This window comes from Tamandua tetradactyla, chromosome 3, assembly GCF_023851605.1.
Source record: "Tamandua tetradactyla isolate mTamTet1 chromosome 3, mTamTet1.pri, whole genome shotgun sequence".
In the NCBI taxonomy this organism is placed as follows: domain Eukaryota; kingdom Metazoa; phylum Chordata; class Mammalia; order Pilosa; family Myrmecophagidae; genus Tamandua; species Tamandua tetradactyla.
In genome coordinates, this window is record NC_135329.1 from 31906102 (window position 1) to 31922853 (window position 16752).

The following is a 16752-nucleotide window of genomic DNA, read 5'->3' on the forward strand; positions in this document are numbered from 1 at the left end:
GCTCATAGCAGAAAAGGAAAATCCAGGATAGGATCAGAAAAAGAGGCTAGAGCTCTGGTTTGTGGGCTGGCTTTGGTTCTCTGTATTATTCAGGACTCTAACATCACAAGTGATAGTAATCCAACTCAAACTAGCTTATGCCAAAAAAATAATAAAAAAGTTTTTTTTTACATAACAGAAACCAGGGGTGGTATGATGGCTTCAGGCATGGCTGAATCTAGGGGCTCAAGAGATTGACAGAGATTGTTTCTTTTTTGTGGCCATTGCCCTCAAGAACAGATTCTGAGTGGTAGCCATAAGGACCACCTGTATTTCCAGTTCACATCTTACAAGCTTAGTTAGTAGCTTCCAGAAGAAAAAGTAACCTCACTTCTGATAACTCTGGCCAAATGTCCATGGTGCAGCACTCATGAATCATAAACCCACAAATCAATTGCTGCATCAATCACTGTGTCCAAAAGTGGTACTTCTCTAATCTGTTTCTGAACACATGCCCATACCAGAACCCAGCAAAGGGCCATCCATTCAGAACTGTGTGCACTAAGAGTAGATCAAGGGTGGTCCTCCAAACAAAAATCAAGGTGTTCTGAATGCAAAAAGGAGAATGAACTGTTGAGCTGTGTTCCAGTAACCTTGATTCTTGAAGACAATTGTGTAAAGATATAACTTTTACAATGTAATTGTGCAATTGTGAAAACCTGTGTCTGATGCTCCTTTTATTCAGGGTATGAATAGATGAGTAAAAAAAATATGGATTAAAAAATGAATAAATAAGAGGGGGGACAAAGAGTAAAATAAATTGGGTAGATGGATACACTAGTGGTCAATGAGAGGGAGAGATAAGGGATATGGTATGTATGAGTTTTTTCTTTTTTCTTTTTATTTCTTTTCTGGAGTGATGCAAATTTCAAAAAATGATCATGGTGATGAATACACAACTATGTGATGATATTGTGAACTGCTGATTGTTCACTATGTATAGAATGTATGTGTGTGAAGATTTCTCGATAAAAATATTTTTTTAAGGGGGGGAATGGATATTGGAGAAGTCCTTTAATTGTGGAAATTCTGGTTGGAATTTCCTACCTGGCTAATGTGGATTGGCAGCCAAATACCAGGATCCTGTGAACTTCTGAAGAAATGATTTCCAGAAATTGGTGCTTTAAAAGTGTTGAAGGATCAGGTTAGACTGGTGGGAAGATGAAAGTTTGAAAGCATTTCCTCTTACATTTTCTGAAGAAGTATCAGCCGTGCTATAGGTCATGGGAGAAGGCCAAGCTTCCATTTAAAGCTTTGCACTTCCTAAATTGTGACTGCATCTTTAGTGGGGGTCCAGAAAATCCAATAGGAAATCCAAATCCAGAGGAAAGAGGCAAATGGTGGCACTCAATCATTGAGTCTTCTATTGAGAATTCAGAGTACCAGGCACTGTGGGGGATTAAACAGAAGACAAGAGGCTGTCCTCATGGAGTTTCTTGGCAAATGGTTAAACATCCCACAGCCAACCCATCCAACTGAATGCTAGAGGGTGTGGGACCACCTGGGAAGACTGTGTACTGCACAGGGAGCCGTCACTACACTTGGTGGAACCCAGAAGATTCCTCAGAGAAGCTGAAACTTGGAGGAAGATAATCAAAGGGAGAAGTGAGAACTTTCTAAGTATGGAGAACAAATGTAGGTGAGCATCTGTCAGGTGGAGATGAGCATCATCAATTTGGTTCAAGAATAAACCAGAAGAGAGGACTGGTAGCAAGCTGAGTGGTGTGGAAAAGGAGAGCATACCCTTCTGCTCCACAGGAGAAGACTTCCAACGTGAGCAGTGAAAAAAGATGATCAGAAATTGGATCCTGAGGAAAAAAATAAGAGTAAAAAGATAAGGCTGAATAAGTATTTATCCTCAAGGTAAGTCTGCTCATAAGCACATATTCCTAACATGTAGCGAGTAACAAAAAATACCATGTGAAGTTTCCGGTGGAGAAATGTCTTCAGTACAGGGAAGGGGCTGCTAAGATGAATGAGATGGAGCATTGTTGCCATTGTAACATTTAACCAACCTTTATCATGATATGGAACCTCTAAGTTTAAACATTATCCTGTCAACTGATTTGTGATTAGTCATGCTACATGATTATCATATATATGCCATCAGAATTTTAACACTTAGAGCCATAGTTCTTAAAAGGTTCACTGAGGTGCCCCGGGACACTATGGCAAATTCATAGGGACGCTATGGATACAGAGAGACATCTGTTGGACATTGAACAAACCACTATATTAGATTGTTTGGACCTAACAACTTAATAAATACAACAATCAGGTATTTCTTTTGGCCTAGAAACACTGAAAAAAATTACTGACACACTAAGGGCCCATGACCTGAGAAATTTTGGGAGCCTGTGACCTAGAGAAAAACTGCTGATATTTTCCATAATCTGCCTTTAAGAATAAGGCGTGGGTTGTTACGGTAACTTTGTGGCAGCACAGTCCAAGAGTAGCCTGAACACCTCCTCAAAGGTTATCTCCCTCCATCAGGAGACTCAAAGCCAAGGCTGCGGTGGACACTGACTTTTTGTCTGCTTTGTACTCAGTGCCTTAGTTTATTTATCTGCATGGGGAGGCACCAGGAATCAAATCCGGGTCTCCAGCATGGCAATGCCTTAGTTTATTTTGAGGCTTTCCCTTCACCACTCTCAGTTTATGATCAACTTTGCCCAAGATCCATTTTCCAGTAGGTCTGGCATTACTGGATTAAAGAATTTGAACTGGTCCTATTTCTTTCCCATGATGTCACCAGAAAAGGGAGAGAATGGATTTCAGACCCTTCTCTATATAGGAGTGAAAAATATTGCCAAGGGAGAGTGTTAATGAAAAGAAATAAGGGGGAGGACAGATCCCTGGAGAAACACTAACACTAAGAGACTGGCAGAGGCAGCCAGGGAGATGGGAGGAAAGGCAGAAAAGTGTAGAGTCCCAGAAACTAGACAGAGGGAGTGGTCAGCTACATCCAATACTACCGGAGAGGTCAGAGAAAATAGGGACCGGAAAAAAAAGAAGGTCACCGATGACCTTGGCAAGACCACTCCCCATTCCCCCTACTCCCAAGTCTTCAGCTCAATGACTAATCTTTCCATCTCTAGAGATTTTCCTGTTATGGCCATTACATGTAAATGGAACCAAACAATATGTGGTCTTTAGTGGCTGGGTTCTTTCACTTAGTCTGTTTTCAAAGTTTATTCAAGTTGTAGCATATATCAGACCTGCATTCCTTTTTTATGGCTGACTATTTCACTTTATCAACAAATGCATTTTTTTATCCATTCATAAATTGATGAAATATGGGTTGTTTCTACTTTTTGGCTCTTGCGAATGATCCTGCTGTGGACATTCATGTACAAGGTTTTTTGTGGATGTGTATTTTCATTTCTCTTGGGCATATATCTAAGAGTGGAATTTCTGAGTAATACGGTGTGCCAGTTTGGAAGGATTTACGTGCCCTAGAAAAACCATGCTTTAATCCTAATCCAATCTCTTGGAGGCAACCCTTTCTTTTAGTTCCTATTCTACACTATAAGCTGGAAAATTGATTAGATTCTCTCCACAGAGATGTGGCACACCCAGCTGTGGGTATTAACCTTGATTAGATGGAGAAGTGATTCCACTCATTCTAGCTGGGTCTTGATTAGTTTACTGGAATCCTTTAAAAGAGGAAGCATTTTAGAGAGAGTCCCTTTTAGAGAACCACGAGAGTCCACACAGCCAGAGACCTTTGGAGATGAAGAAGGAAAACACCCCTGGAGGAGCTTCATGAGACCGAGAGAGGAAGCTAGCAGATGTTTCCATGTTCCCCACATGCCTTTCCAGTTGAGAGAGAAACCCTGAACTTCATCGGCCTTTCTTGAGTGAAGGTAACTTCTTGTTGGTGCCTTTATTTGGACATTTTTATAGACTTGCTTAATTTGGACATTTTCATGGCCTTTGAACTGTAAACCTGCAATTTATTAAATTTCCCCTTTTTAAAGCTATTCCATTTCTGATATATGCATTCCAGCAGCTAGCAAACTAGAGCATAAGGTAATGCTCTGTTTCACTTTTTTGAGGAACACCAACCTTTCCCAAGATGGTGGCACCAGTTTGTATTCCTACTAGCTATGTCCATACTTGTTATTATCCATCTTCTTGACTATAGCCATCCTAGTGGGTGTGAAAAGGCATCTATCATGATGGTTTTGATTTTCATTTCCCTGATGACCAATAATGTTGAGCATCTTTTCATCAGCCTAACTTCCATTTGTGTATCTTCCTTGGAGAAATGTCTTTTCAGACCCTTGCCATTTTTAATTGGGTTATTTCTCTTTTCATTGTTAAGGTGTAAAAGTTCTTTACTATATTCCAGATACAAGTCTCTTATCAGATATATGATTTGAAAATATTTTCTCCCACACTTAAGGCTGTCTTTGCAATTTTTTTTAGTTAACAGTTTCAATACAAATATTTTAAATTTTGATGACATCTAATTTATCCATTTTTTCTTTTGACTCTTGTACTTTTGGTGTTGTATCTAAGACACCATTGCCTAACCAAAGATCACAAAGATTTACTTCTGTGTTTTCTTTTAGAAGCTTTACAGGTTTAGCTCTTACCTTTAGACCTATGATCAATTTTAACTTGATTTTTGAGTATGATGTGTGGGAGGAGTTTAACTTCCTTCTTTGACATGTGAATACCCAGTTGTCCAAGCACCATATGTTGAAAAGATTATTGTTTCTGCATTGAGTTGTTAGTGATTTTGCATAGCAAACTTGCTAAACTTATTTGTTCTCATAGTTTTTAATGTTCTTCTTAGATTTTCTAAATACAAGGTGGTTTGTATTTATAGACATTTTTATAGACATGATTATAGACAGTTACATTCTTCCTTTCCAATCTAAATGGCTTTTATTTCTTTTTATTCCTAATTGCCCTGGCTAGAACTAGGATATGGAGTGGCAAGAATAGATGTCATTGTTCTCTTCCTGATTTTAGAGAGAAATCTCCCACTTTACCATTAAATATGATGTTAAACATGGGTTTTTGTAGATGCCCCTTATCAGGTTGTGAGGAAGTTTCCTGCTAGTTCTAGTTTGTTGAGTGTTTTTATCATAAGGTGTTGAATTTTGTCAAATGCTTTGTCTGAGTCTTTGAGATGATCATTTAGTTTTTGTCCTTTATTCTATTAATGTGGTGTACTGCAATGATTGCTGTTCATATGTTTAACCAATCTTGAGTCCTGGGATAAATCCCACTTGTCATGGTGAAAAATTCTTATATTCTTTGATTCAGTTTGCTAGTATTTTTATTAAGAATTTTTGTGCCTATATTCATAATGAGAATTGTTTGATATGATTGATTATATTAGTCAAGGTTATCTAGAAAAACAGAACCAAAAGGAGGTATCTATAAATATGAGATTTGTAAAGGTGTCTCATGCAACTGGGGAATGCAAGAGTCCAAAATCCATATGGCAGATTGTGAAGCTGGCAATTCCCTTGAAGTGTCTCAAAGAACTCCACAGGCTCACTGGCTAGAGAAGTGAAAATTCTTCTTCTCAAAAGCCTTCAAGTAATTGGATCAAATCCAACTGATTGTGGAAGATACACCTTTAGTTGACTGTAGATGTAGTCAGCCGCAGCTACAATCAACTGACTGATGATTTAATAACCCAGTCTTCTGGTTATTAACCAGCCACAAAATATCCTTGCAGTAATGGTTAGGCCAGTGCTTGCCTGACCAGACAACTGGGAGCTATCACCTGGTGTTCTAGTTTGCTAACTGCCGGAATGCAATATACCAGAAATGGAATGGCTTTTAAAAGGGCGAATTTAATGAGTTGCAAGTTTACAGTTCTAAGGCCGAGAAAATGTCCCAATTAAAACAAGTCTATAGAAATGTCCAATCAAAGGCATCCAGGGAAAAGATACCTTGGTTCAAGAAGGCCGATGAAGTTCAGGGTTTCTCTCTTAAGTGAGACGGCACATGGCGAACACAGTCAGGGCTTCTCTCTCAGCTGGAAGGGCACATGGCGAATACGGCATCATCTGCTAGCTTTCTCTCCTGGCTTCCTATTTCATGAAGCTCCCAGGGAGGCGTTTTCCTTCTTCATCTCCAAAGGTCACTGGCTGGTGGACTCTCTGCTTCGTGGTGCTGCAGCATTCTCTGCCCTCTCTGAGTTTCTCATTCTCCAAAATGTTTCCTCTTTTATAGGACTTCAGAAACTAATCAAGACCCACTCAAATGGGTGGAGACATGTCATCCCCTAATCCAGTTTAACAACCATTCTTAACTAAATCACATCAACCAGGGAGATGATCTCATTACAGTTTCAAACATACAGTATTGAATAGAGATTATTCTACCTTTACGAAATGGGATTTATATTAAAACATGGCTTTCTGATAAAGTGGCGAGGACTTCCTGGAAGATGGCGGCTTAGTAAGACGCGCGGATCTTAGTTTCTTCTCCAGGACACCTACTAGGGGAGTAGAAACGATACAGAAAGCACCCAAAGCCACAACAGAGATAAAAAAGACAGCGTACCCCATCCTGGAACGGCTGGCTGGCTGAGAGAAGCAGCTCGGGTGAGATCGCCGAGGCGCGCGGGCCTTACCGGGCGGGGTGGCAAGCGGCCGGAGTTACTCCCTTCCCCCTTCCCGGGCCGGCTGGGAGAATTGGAGAGGTGGTCCCCTGAAACCAAGGCGACTGGCGCCCACACCACGCGCAGCCCCCGGACCAACTGAGAGAATTGGATCGGAAACCCCCAGGCGGCGGAGAACGGTGACCCCGTGACTCCCGGGGAACGTGCACTCTCTCGGGCGGGCCGCTGCCGCTGGCGCCCTCCCGCCACGCTTGTTGCCCAGGGCCGACTAGGAAATTCAGACGGGCTCTTTCCCTGGCTGCGGCGACCAGCAACCCTCCCTGCGTTCGGACACCCTCCCTGCGTTCGGACCCCGGGCCGGCTCAAGCCGCTTCGGCTAGCGAACCCCCAGGACGGCGAGAGTTTTCCAAAGTTTAAGGTCCCACAGCACCTTTTACTGGTGGGACCCGCAGACAAACGTGTGCCACGAGCGCCACCTACTGGGCAGGATAAGAAAAACAGAACCCAGAGATTTCACAGAAAAATATTACAACCTTGCTGGGTCCAACACCAAGAGAAATCTGAATAAATGCCCAGACGCCAGCAGCAGAAGATAACTGTCCACACTCAAAAGATTGAGAATATGGCTCAGTCAAAGGAACAAACCAATAGCTCAAATGAAACACAAGAGCTGAGACAACTAATGCTGAATATACGAACAGAAATGGAAAACCTCTTCAAAAATGAAATCGATAAATTGAGGGAGGACATGAAGAGGACATGGGCTGAACATAAAGAAGAAATAGAAAAACTGAAAAAACAAATCGCAGAACTTATGGAAGTGAAGGATAAAGTAGCAAACATAGAAAAAATAATGGATAGCTACAATGATAGATTTAAAGAGACAGAAGATAGAATTAGTGATTTGGAGGATGGAACATCTGAATTCCAAAAAGAAACAGAAACTATAGGGAAAAGAATGGAAAAATTTGAACAGGGTATCAGGGAACTCAAGGACAATATGAAGCGCACAAATATACGTGTTGTGGGTGTCCCAGAAGGAGAAGAGAAGGGAAAAGGAGGAGAAAAACTAATGGAAGAAATTTTCACTGAAAATTTCCCAACTCTTATGAAAGACCTAAAATTACAGATCCAAGAAGTGCAGCGCACCCCAAAGAGATTAGACACAAATAGGCGTTCTCCAAGACACTTACTAGTTAGAATGTCAGAGGTCAAAGAGAAAGAGAAGATCTTGAAAGCAGCAAGAGAAAAACAATCCATTACATACAAGGGAAACCCAATAAGACTTTGTGTAGATTTCTCAGCAGAAACCATGGAAGCTAGAAGACAGTGGGATGATATATTTAAAATACTAAAAGAGAAAAACTGCCAACCAAGACTCCTATATCCAGCAAAATTATCCTTCAAAAATGAGGGAGAAATTAAAACATTCTCAGACAAAAAGTCACTGAAAGAATTTGTGACCAAGAGACCAGCTCTGCAAGAAATACTAAAGGGAGCACTAGAGTCAGATACAAAAAGACAGAAGAGAGAGATATGGAAAAGAGTGTAGAAAGAAGGAAAATCAGATATGATATATATAATACAAAAGGCAAAATGTTAGAGGAAAATATTATCCAAACAGTAATAACACTAAATGTCAATGGACTGAATTCCCCAATCAAAAGACATAGATTGGCAGAATGGATTAAAAAACAGGATCCTTCTATATGCTGTCTACAGGAAACACATCTTAGACCCAAAGATAAACATAGGTTGAAAGTGAAAGGTTGGGAAAAGATATTTCATGCAAATAACAACCAGAAAAGAGCAGGAGTGGCTATACTAATATCCAACAAATTAGACTTCAAATGTAAAACAGTTAAAAGAGACAAAGAAGGACACTATATACTAATAAAAGGAACAATTAAACAAGAAGACATAACAATCATAAATATTTACGCACCGAATCAGAATGCCCCAAAATACGTGAGGAATATACTGCAAACACTGAAAAGGGAAATAGACTCATATACCATAATAGTTGGAGACTTCAACTCACCACTCTCATCAAGGGACAGAACATCTAGACAGAGGATCAACAAAGAAATAGAGAATCTGAATATTACTATAAATGAACTAGACTTAATAGACATTTATAGGACATTACATCCCACAACAGCAGGATACACCTTTTTCTCAAGTGCTCATGGATCATTCTCAAAGATAGACCATATGCTGGGTCACAAAGCAAGTCTCAACAAATTTAAAAAGATTGAAATCTTACACAACACTTTCTCGGACCATAAAGGAATGATGTTGGAAATCAATAATAGGCAGAGTGCCAGAAAATTCACAAACACGTGGAGGCTCAACAACACACTCCTAAACAACGACTGGGTCAAAGAAGAAATTGCAAGAGAAATTAGCAAATACCTCGAGGCGAATGAAAATGAAAACACAACATATCAAAACTTATGGGACGCAGCAAAGGCAGTGCTAAGAGGGAAATTTATTGCTCTAAATGCCTATATCAGAAAAGAAGAAAAGGCAAAAATTCAGGAATTAACTATCCATTTGGAAGAACTGGAGAAAGAACAGCAAGCTAACCCCAAAGCAAGCAAAAGGAAAGAAATAACAAAGATTAGAGCACAAATAAATGAAATTGAAAACATGAAAACAATAGAGAAAATCAATAAGGCCAGAAGTTGGTTCTATGAGAAAATCAATAAGATTGATGGGCCCTTAGCAAGATTGACAAAAAGAAGAAGAGAGAGGATGCAAATAAATAAGATCAGAAATGGAAGAGGAGACATAACTACTGACCTCACAGAAATAAAGGAGGTAATAACAGGATACTATGAACAACTTTATGCTAATAAATACAACAATTTAGAGGAAATGGACGGGTTCCTGGAAAGACATGAACAACCAACTTTGACTCAAGAAGACATAGATGACCTCAACAAACCAATCACAAGTAAAGAAATTGAATTAGTCATTCAAAAGCTTCCTAAAAAGAAAAGTCCAGGACCAGATGGCTTCACATGTGAATTCTACCAAACGTTCCAGAAAGAATTAGTACCAATTCTCTTCAAACTCTTCAAAAAAATCGAAGTGGAGGGAAAACTACCTAATTCATTCTATGAAGCCAACATCACCCTCATACCAAAACCAGGCAAAGATATTACAAAAAAAGAAAACTACAGACCAATCTCTCTAATGAATACAGATGCAAAAATCCTCAATAAAATTCTAGCAAATCGTATCCAACAGCACATTAAAAGAATTATACATCATGACCAAGTAGGATTCATCCCAGGTATGCAAGGATGGTTCAACATAAGAAAATCAATTAATGTAATACACCATATCAACAAATCAAAGCAGAAAAATCACATGATCATCTCAATTGATGCAGAGAAGGCATTCGACAAGATTCAACATCCTTTCCTGTTGAAAACACTTCAAAAGATAGGAATACAAGGGAACTTCCTTAAAATGATAGAGGGAATATATGAAAAACCCACAGCTAATATCATCCTCAATGGGGAAAAATTGAAAACTTTCCCCCTAAGATCAGGAACAAGACAAGGATGTCCACTATCACCACTATTATTCAACATTGTGTTGGAGGTTCTAGCCAGAGCAATTAGACAAGAAAAAGAAATACAAGGCATCAAAATTGGAAAGGAAGAAGTAAAACTATCACTGTTTGCAGACGATATGATACTATACGTCGAAAACCCGGAAAAATCCACAACAAAACTACTAGAGCTAATAAATGAGTACAGCAAAGTAGCAGGTTACAAGATCAACATTCAAAAATCTGTAGCATTTCTATACACTAGTAATGAACAAGCTGAGGGGGAAATCAAGAAACGAATCCCATTTACAATTGCAACTAAAAGAATAAAATACCTAGGAATAAATTTAACTAAAGAGACAAAAAACCTATATAAAGAAAACTACAAAAAACTGCTAAAAGAAATCACAGAAGACCTAAATAGATGGAAGGGCATACCGTGTTCATGGATTGGAAGACTAAATATAGTTAAGATGTCAATCCTACCTAAATTGATTTACAGATTCAATGCAATACCAATCAAAATCCCAACAACTTATTTTTCAGAAATAGAAAAACCAATAAGCAAATTTATCTGGAAGGGCAGGGTGCCCCGAATTGCTAAAAACATCTTGAGGAAAAAAAACGAAGCTGGAGGTCTCGCGCTGCCTGACTTTAAGGCATATTATGAAGCCACAGTGGTCAAAACAGCATGGTATTGGCATAAAGATAGATATATCGACCAATGGAATCGAATAGAGTGCTCTGATATAGACCCTCTCATCTATGGACATTTGATCTTTGATAAGGCAGTCAAGCCAACTCACCTGGGACAGAGCAGTCTCTTCAATAAATGGTGCCTAGAGAACTGGATATCCATATGCAAAAGAATGAAAGAAGACCCATCTCTCACACCCTATACAAAAGTTAACTCAAAATGGATCAAAGATCTAAACATTAGGTCTAAGACCATAAAGCAGTTAGAGGAAAATGTTGGGAGATATCTTATGGATCTTACAACTGGAGGTGGTTTTATGGACCTTAAACCTAAAGCAAGAGCACTGAAGAAGGAAATAAATAAATGGGAACTCCTCAAAAGAGGAGTTTGATGCACAATCTCTTTTGTGCATCAAAGAACTTCATCAAGAAAGTAGAAAGACAGCCTTCACAATGGGAGACAATATTTGGAAATGATATATCAGATAAAGGTCTAGTATCCAGAATTTATAAAGAGATTGTTCATCTCAACAACAAAAAGACAGCCAACCCAATTACAAAATGGGAAAAAGACTTGAACAGACACCTCTCAGAAGAGGAAATACGGATGGCCAAGAGGCACATGAAGAGATGCTCAATGTCCCTGGCCATTAGAGAAATGCAAATCAAAACCACAATGAGATATCATCTCACACCCACCAGAATGGCCATTATCAACAAAACAGAAAATGACAAGTGCTGGAGAGGATGCGGAGAAAGAGGCACACTTATCCACTGTTGGTGGGAATGTCAAAGGGTGCAACCACTGTGGAAGGCAGTTTGGCGGTTCCTCAAAAAGCTGAATATAGAATTGCCATACGACCCAGCAATACCATTGCTAGGTATCTACTCAAAGGACTTAAGGGCAAAGACACAAACGGACATTTGCACACCAATGTTTATAGCAGCATTATTTACAATTGCAAAGAGATGGAAACAGCCAAAATCTCCATCAACAGAAGAGTGGCTAAACAAACTGTGGTATATACATACGATGGAATATTATGCAGCTTTAAGACAAGATAAACTTATGAACCATGTAATAACATGGATGGACCTAGAGAATATTATGCTGAGTGAATCCAGCCAAAAACTAAAGGACAAATACTGTATGGTCCCACTGATGTGAACGGACATTCGAGAATAAACTTGAAATATGTCATTGGTAACAGAGTTCAGCAGGAGTTAGAAACAGGGTAAGACAATGGGTAATTGAAGCTGAAGGGATACAGACTGTGCAACAGGACTAGATACAAAAACTCAAAAATGGACAGCACAATAATACCTAATTGTAAAGTAATCATGTTAAAACACTGAATGAAGCTGCATCTGAGCTATAGGTTTTTGTTTTGTTTTGTGTTGTTTTGTTTTGATTTTACTATTATTACTTTTATTTTTTTCTCTATATTAACATTCTATATCTTTTTCGGTTATGTTGCTAGTTCTTCTAAACCAATGCAAATGTACTAAGAAATGATGATCATGCATCTATGTGATGATGTTAAGAATTAATGATTGCATGTGTAGAATGGTATGATCTCTAAATGTTGGGTTAATTTCTTTTTTTCCGTTAATTAAAAAAAAAAAAAAGAGAGAAGGGATAATTGGAGATGAAGGGATACAGACTGTACAATGGGACTGGATATAAAAACTCAGAAATGGACAGCACAATACTACCCAATTGTAATGCAATTATGTTAAAACACTGAATGAAGCTGCATGTGAGGTATAGGTTTTTTGTTTTTGTTTTTTTTTCTTTCTATTATTGTTTTAATTCTTATTCTGTTGTCTTTTTATTTCTTTTTCTAAATCGATGCAAATGTACTAAGAAATGATGAATATGCAACTATGTGATGTTATTAAGAATTACTGATTGTACATGTAGATTGGAATGATTTCTAATTGTTTTAATTCTTTTTTTAATTAATAATAAAAAAAAATAATAAAATAAAGTGGCTGAGAGATTCCAAACAGAGTTGAGAGCATTATCCTGGAGGTTATTCTTATGCATTAAATAGATATCACCTTTTTAGTTAAGATGTAACAGAGAGGCTGGAGGAAACTGCCTGAAAATGTAGAGCTGTGTTCCAGTAACCACGTTTCTTAAAGATGATTATATAATGATGTAGCTTTCGCAATGTGACTGTGTAGTTGTGAAAACCTTGTGTCTGATGCTTCTTTTATCTACCTTATGGACAGATGAGTAAAACATATGGATTAAAAATAAATAAATAAATAAATAAATAAAAACATGGCTTTCTTAGGGGGCATATATCCTTTTAAACCAGCACACCTGGCCAAGTGGACACCAGAACCTAACCATCACATTGATATCAATTAATGATTGGCATTAATTCTTCTTTAAGTGTTTGATAGAATTCACCAGGGGGATCTTCTGACCTGGAATTTTCTTGGTAGGAAGGTTTAAAATGACTAATTCAATCTCTTTACCTGCTATACGTCTATTCAAAGTACCTATATCTTCTTGAGTAGTTTTCTGTAGTTTATGTCTTTGCAGGTATTTGCCCAATTCCTCTACATTATCTAATTTGTTAGCATATGGTTCATAGTATTCTCGTGTATTATTTTTTCTTTCATGTCAGTAGTTATACGGCCTCTTTCACTTGATTTTAGTAATTTGAGTCTTCTCTTTTTTCCCTTGGCCAGTATAGCTAAAGGTTTACCAACCTTTTAAAAGAACTTTCCAAAGAACTGACTTTCTGTTTTTATTGATTTCTCTACTGTTTTTTTATTCTTTATTTCCACTCTATATTATTTTCTTCCTTCTACTTGATTTGAGCTTAGTTTGCTCTACTTTTTCAGGTTTCTAAAGGTGGAAATTTAGATGATTGGCTTGAGATCTTTCTTCTTTTTTAATATAGGCATTTGCAACCGTGAATGCCACATTAAACACTCTTTCTAGAAACCATACATTTTAGTGTGTTGTGTCTTTATTCTCGTTTATCTCAAAGGGTTTTCCATTTCTTTCATATTTCTTCTTTGATCCACTTAATATTTAGGAGTGTGTTGTTTAACTTCCCCATATTTCTAAATTCCCTTCTCATATTGATTTCTAATTCAATTCCATTGTAGTCATAGAACACACTTTATAGGATCTTAATCTTTTTCAATTTTTGAGGATTGCTTTATCTAGCTATATGGTCTATCTCAGAATTTTTCATGCACCCTAGAGAAGAATATGCATTATGCTCTTGTTGGGTGAAGTGCTCTATAAATGTCTGTTAAGTCTAGTTGGTTTATAGTATTGTTAAAGTCTGCTGTATCCTTGTTAATCTTCTGTCCAGTTGTTCTATCTATTACCGAGCATGAGGTATTGAAATCTCCAGCTTTTATTGTTGAGTTTTCTATTTCTCTCTTCATTTGTGTCATTTTTGCTTCATATGTTTTGGGATTCTGTTGTTAGGTACAAATATGTAGATAATTGTTATAGCTTCCTGATGAATTGACCATTTTCTCATATAAAATGTCTCACTCTATTTCTCAGGTTTTTTGTTGCTGCTACTGTTTTAAAGTCTATTTTGTTGATATTAGTATACCCACTCCAGTTCTTTTGTGATTATTATTTATATAGTACGTATTTTCCATACTGTTACTTTCAACCTATTCATATCTTTGAATCTAAAGTGTGTTCCCTTTAAACAGCATGTAGTTGAAGCTTGTTTATCCATTCTAATATCTCTGTCTTTTGATAGGATTTTAATATGTTCACACTTAATGATGCTTTTAATAGGTTTGAATTTATGTCTGTCATTTATCTGTTTTCCATGTCTCATATCTTTTTTGTTCCCCTGTTCTCCTTTCAATGTTTTTTGCATTAAAATAATATTTTAACATGTAATGTTTTTATTCCTTTAATGATTTAACTATTTTGATTTATTTTCTTAGTAGTTGCTCTAGGGCCTACAATATATGTCTGAACTTATCAGAATTGACTTTAGGTTTATGCTAACTTATTTCAAGTGAGATATAGAAACTTTTATATAGTTCTATTGCCTCATCTCCTTTTCTGTATTACTTTGCAAGCTGTCGGAATGTGATATGACAGAACTGGAATGGCTTTTAAAGAGAGGAATTTATTAAGTTACAGTTTTACAGTTCTAAGCCTATAAAAATGTCCAACTAGGGCATCCAAGGAAAGATACCATAACTAAAGGAAGGTCAATGAGTCAGAAACACTTATGTCAGCTGGGTAGTCATGTGGCTGGCATCTATTGGGTCCTTGCCCCTGGGCTCCATTGCTTTCAGGCTCTGTTCCTGTGGGGTTCCTCACTTTGCTTCTCCAGGGCTGGCTTTCATCTTTTGGCTTCCCTTGGCTCTCCCCAGGTACTGGCTTGCTTGACATCTCATGGTGACATCTGCTGGGCTCCAAGCATCGTCAAGCATCCATGTGTCTGTTCTCTGCGTGTCAGCTCTGCTCTGAAGTTTCTGTTGTTTCTGACTCTCGTCAAAATGCTTCCTTTTTTAAGGGAGTCTTGTAATCGAGTCAAGACCCACCTTGAATGGGTGGAGTCACATCTCCCTTTAATCAAAAATGAACACCCACAATTGGGTGTGTCACAGCTCCATGGGATAATCTAATCAAAAGATTCCACCTATATTATTAAATCAAGAGTAAAAGAAATAGCTGCCTCTACAAGTTGGAATCAGAATTAATACATGGATTTTCTGGGGTACATGATATTTTCAAACCAGCACACCTTATTTGCCATTTCTGGTTCCCTTCATTTCTTACTGTGGATTTGTTTTATCATCTGGTGTTATTTCCTTGCCCCAATACAGTTATTCTTGCTATATATATGTAATTTCCATGTATGACTATAGACCCAACAATACAATTATATACATTCTTCATGCAACTTATTTTTAAGTCAGTTAAGAGAGGAAATATTCAATTATACTGTCTTTTGTAATTATTGACATACTTGCATTTACTGGCACTCATTTTTTGTTCATTCAGATATGGATTTCCATTTGTTGTTACTTATTTTCAGTTCAAAGAGCTTTTTTTAGAATTTCTTGTAAGGCAGATCTGCTAATAGTGAATCATCTCTGTTTTCATTTATCTGGAAAGACTTATTTATTTTGCCTTAATTTTTGAAAGATAGTTTTGCTGGCAATAAGACTCTTGGTTGACAGTGTTTTTCTTTTTCCCAGTACTTTGAAAATATCATCCCACTGCATCTTGCCTCTGTTGTCTCTGATGAGATGTAGCTGTTAATCTTTTGAGTTTCTCTTGTACATTATGAGTCATGTTTTTTCTTGCTGTTTTTAAGATTTTCTCTGTTTTTAACTTCCAACATTTTCACTATGACATGTCAGGATGTGGATCTCTTTGTGTTTATCCTACTTGGAATTGAGGAGTCTGGCTCCTGGCCAAAATCTTGTGTGTGCCTTTCAGGCAATCACAAAATCTTTACCTGACAAGTCTCAATAGAAAAGCTGCCCTCCCCAAACCAGATGTGCTGCACAGCTAGTGCACTGCAATCTCTGCAGTGAGTTATAGTCAAGGACTCAGGACTCAGATTCCTTAGCAAGCCATGCTCTGATGCATAGTGCATTCCTAACCCAGATGCCTCCATTAGGAGGCCTTTTTGGGGAGGACTTGGCAGAGATACTGTTTAGTTTGTCTTTGTTGAGATCTTCTTATTGGAAACCTTGAAAATACTTTTGTCCACTCTGACTCCGTAGTAGTACTTTTCCACATCTAGCCCTTTGTCTTCTCCTTCCCCTGCCCATGTTCGGGGCTCCCTCGGCAGTGAGATAATTCCCCCACCCTATCCCATCCATGCTACATGCCATC

At 37.9% G+C, this 16752-nt stretch overlaps 1 long non-coding RNA gene across 1 annotated transcript in view; it reads right to left on the minus strand.

Annotated features, from left to right (window-relative positions):
- Positions 1-16752, minus strand: part of LOC143677213 (uncharacterized) — a 352942-nt gene that overhangs the window by 309637 nt on the left and 26553 nt on the right. The gene's annotated exons all lie outside the window — the stretch shown is intronic.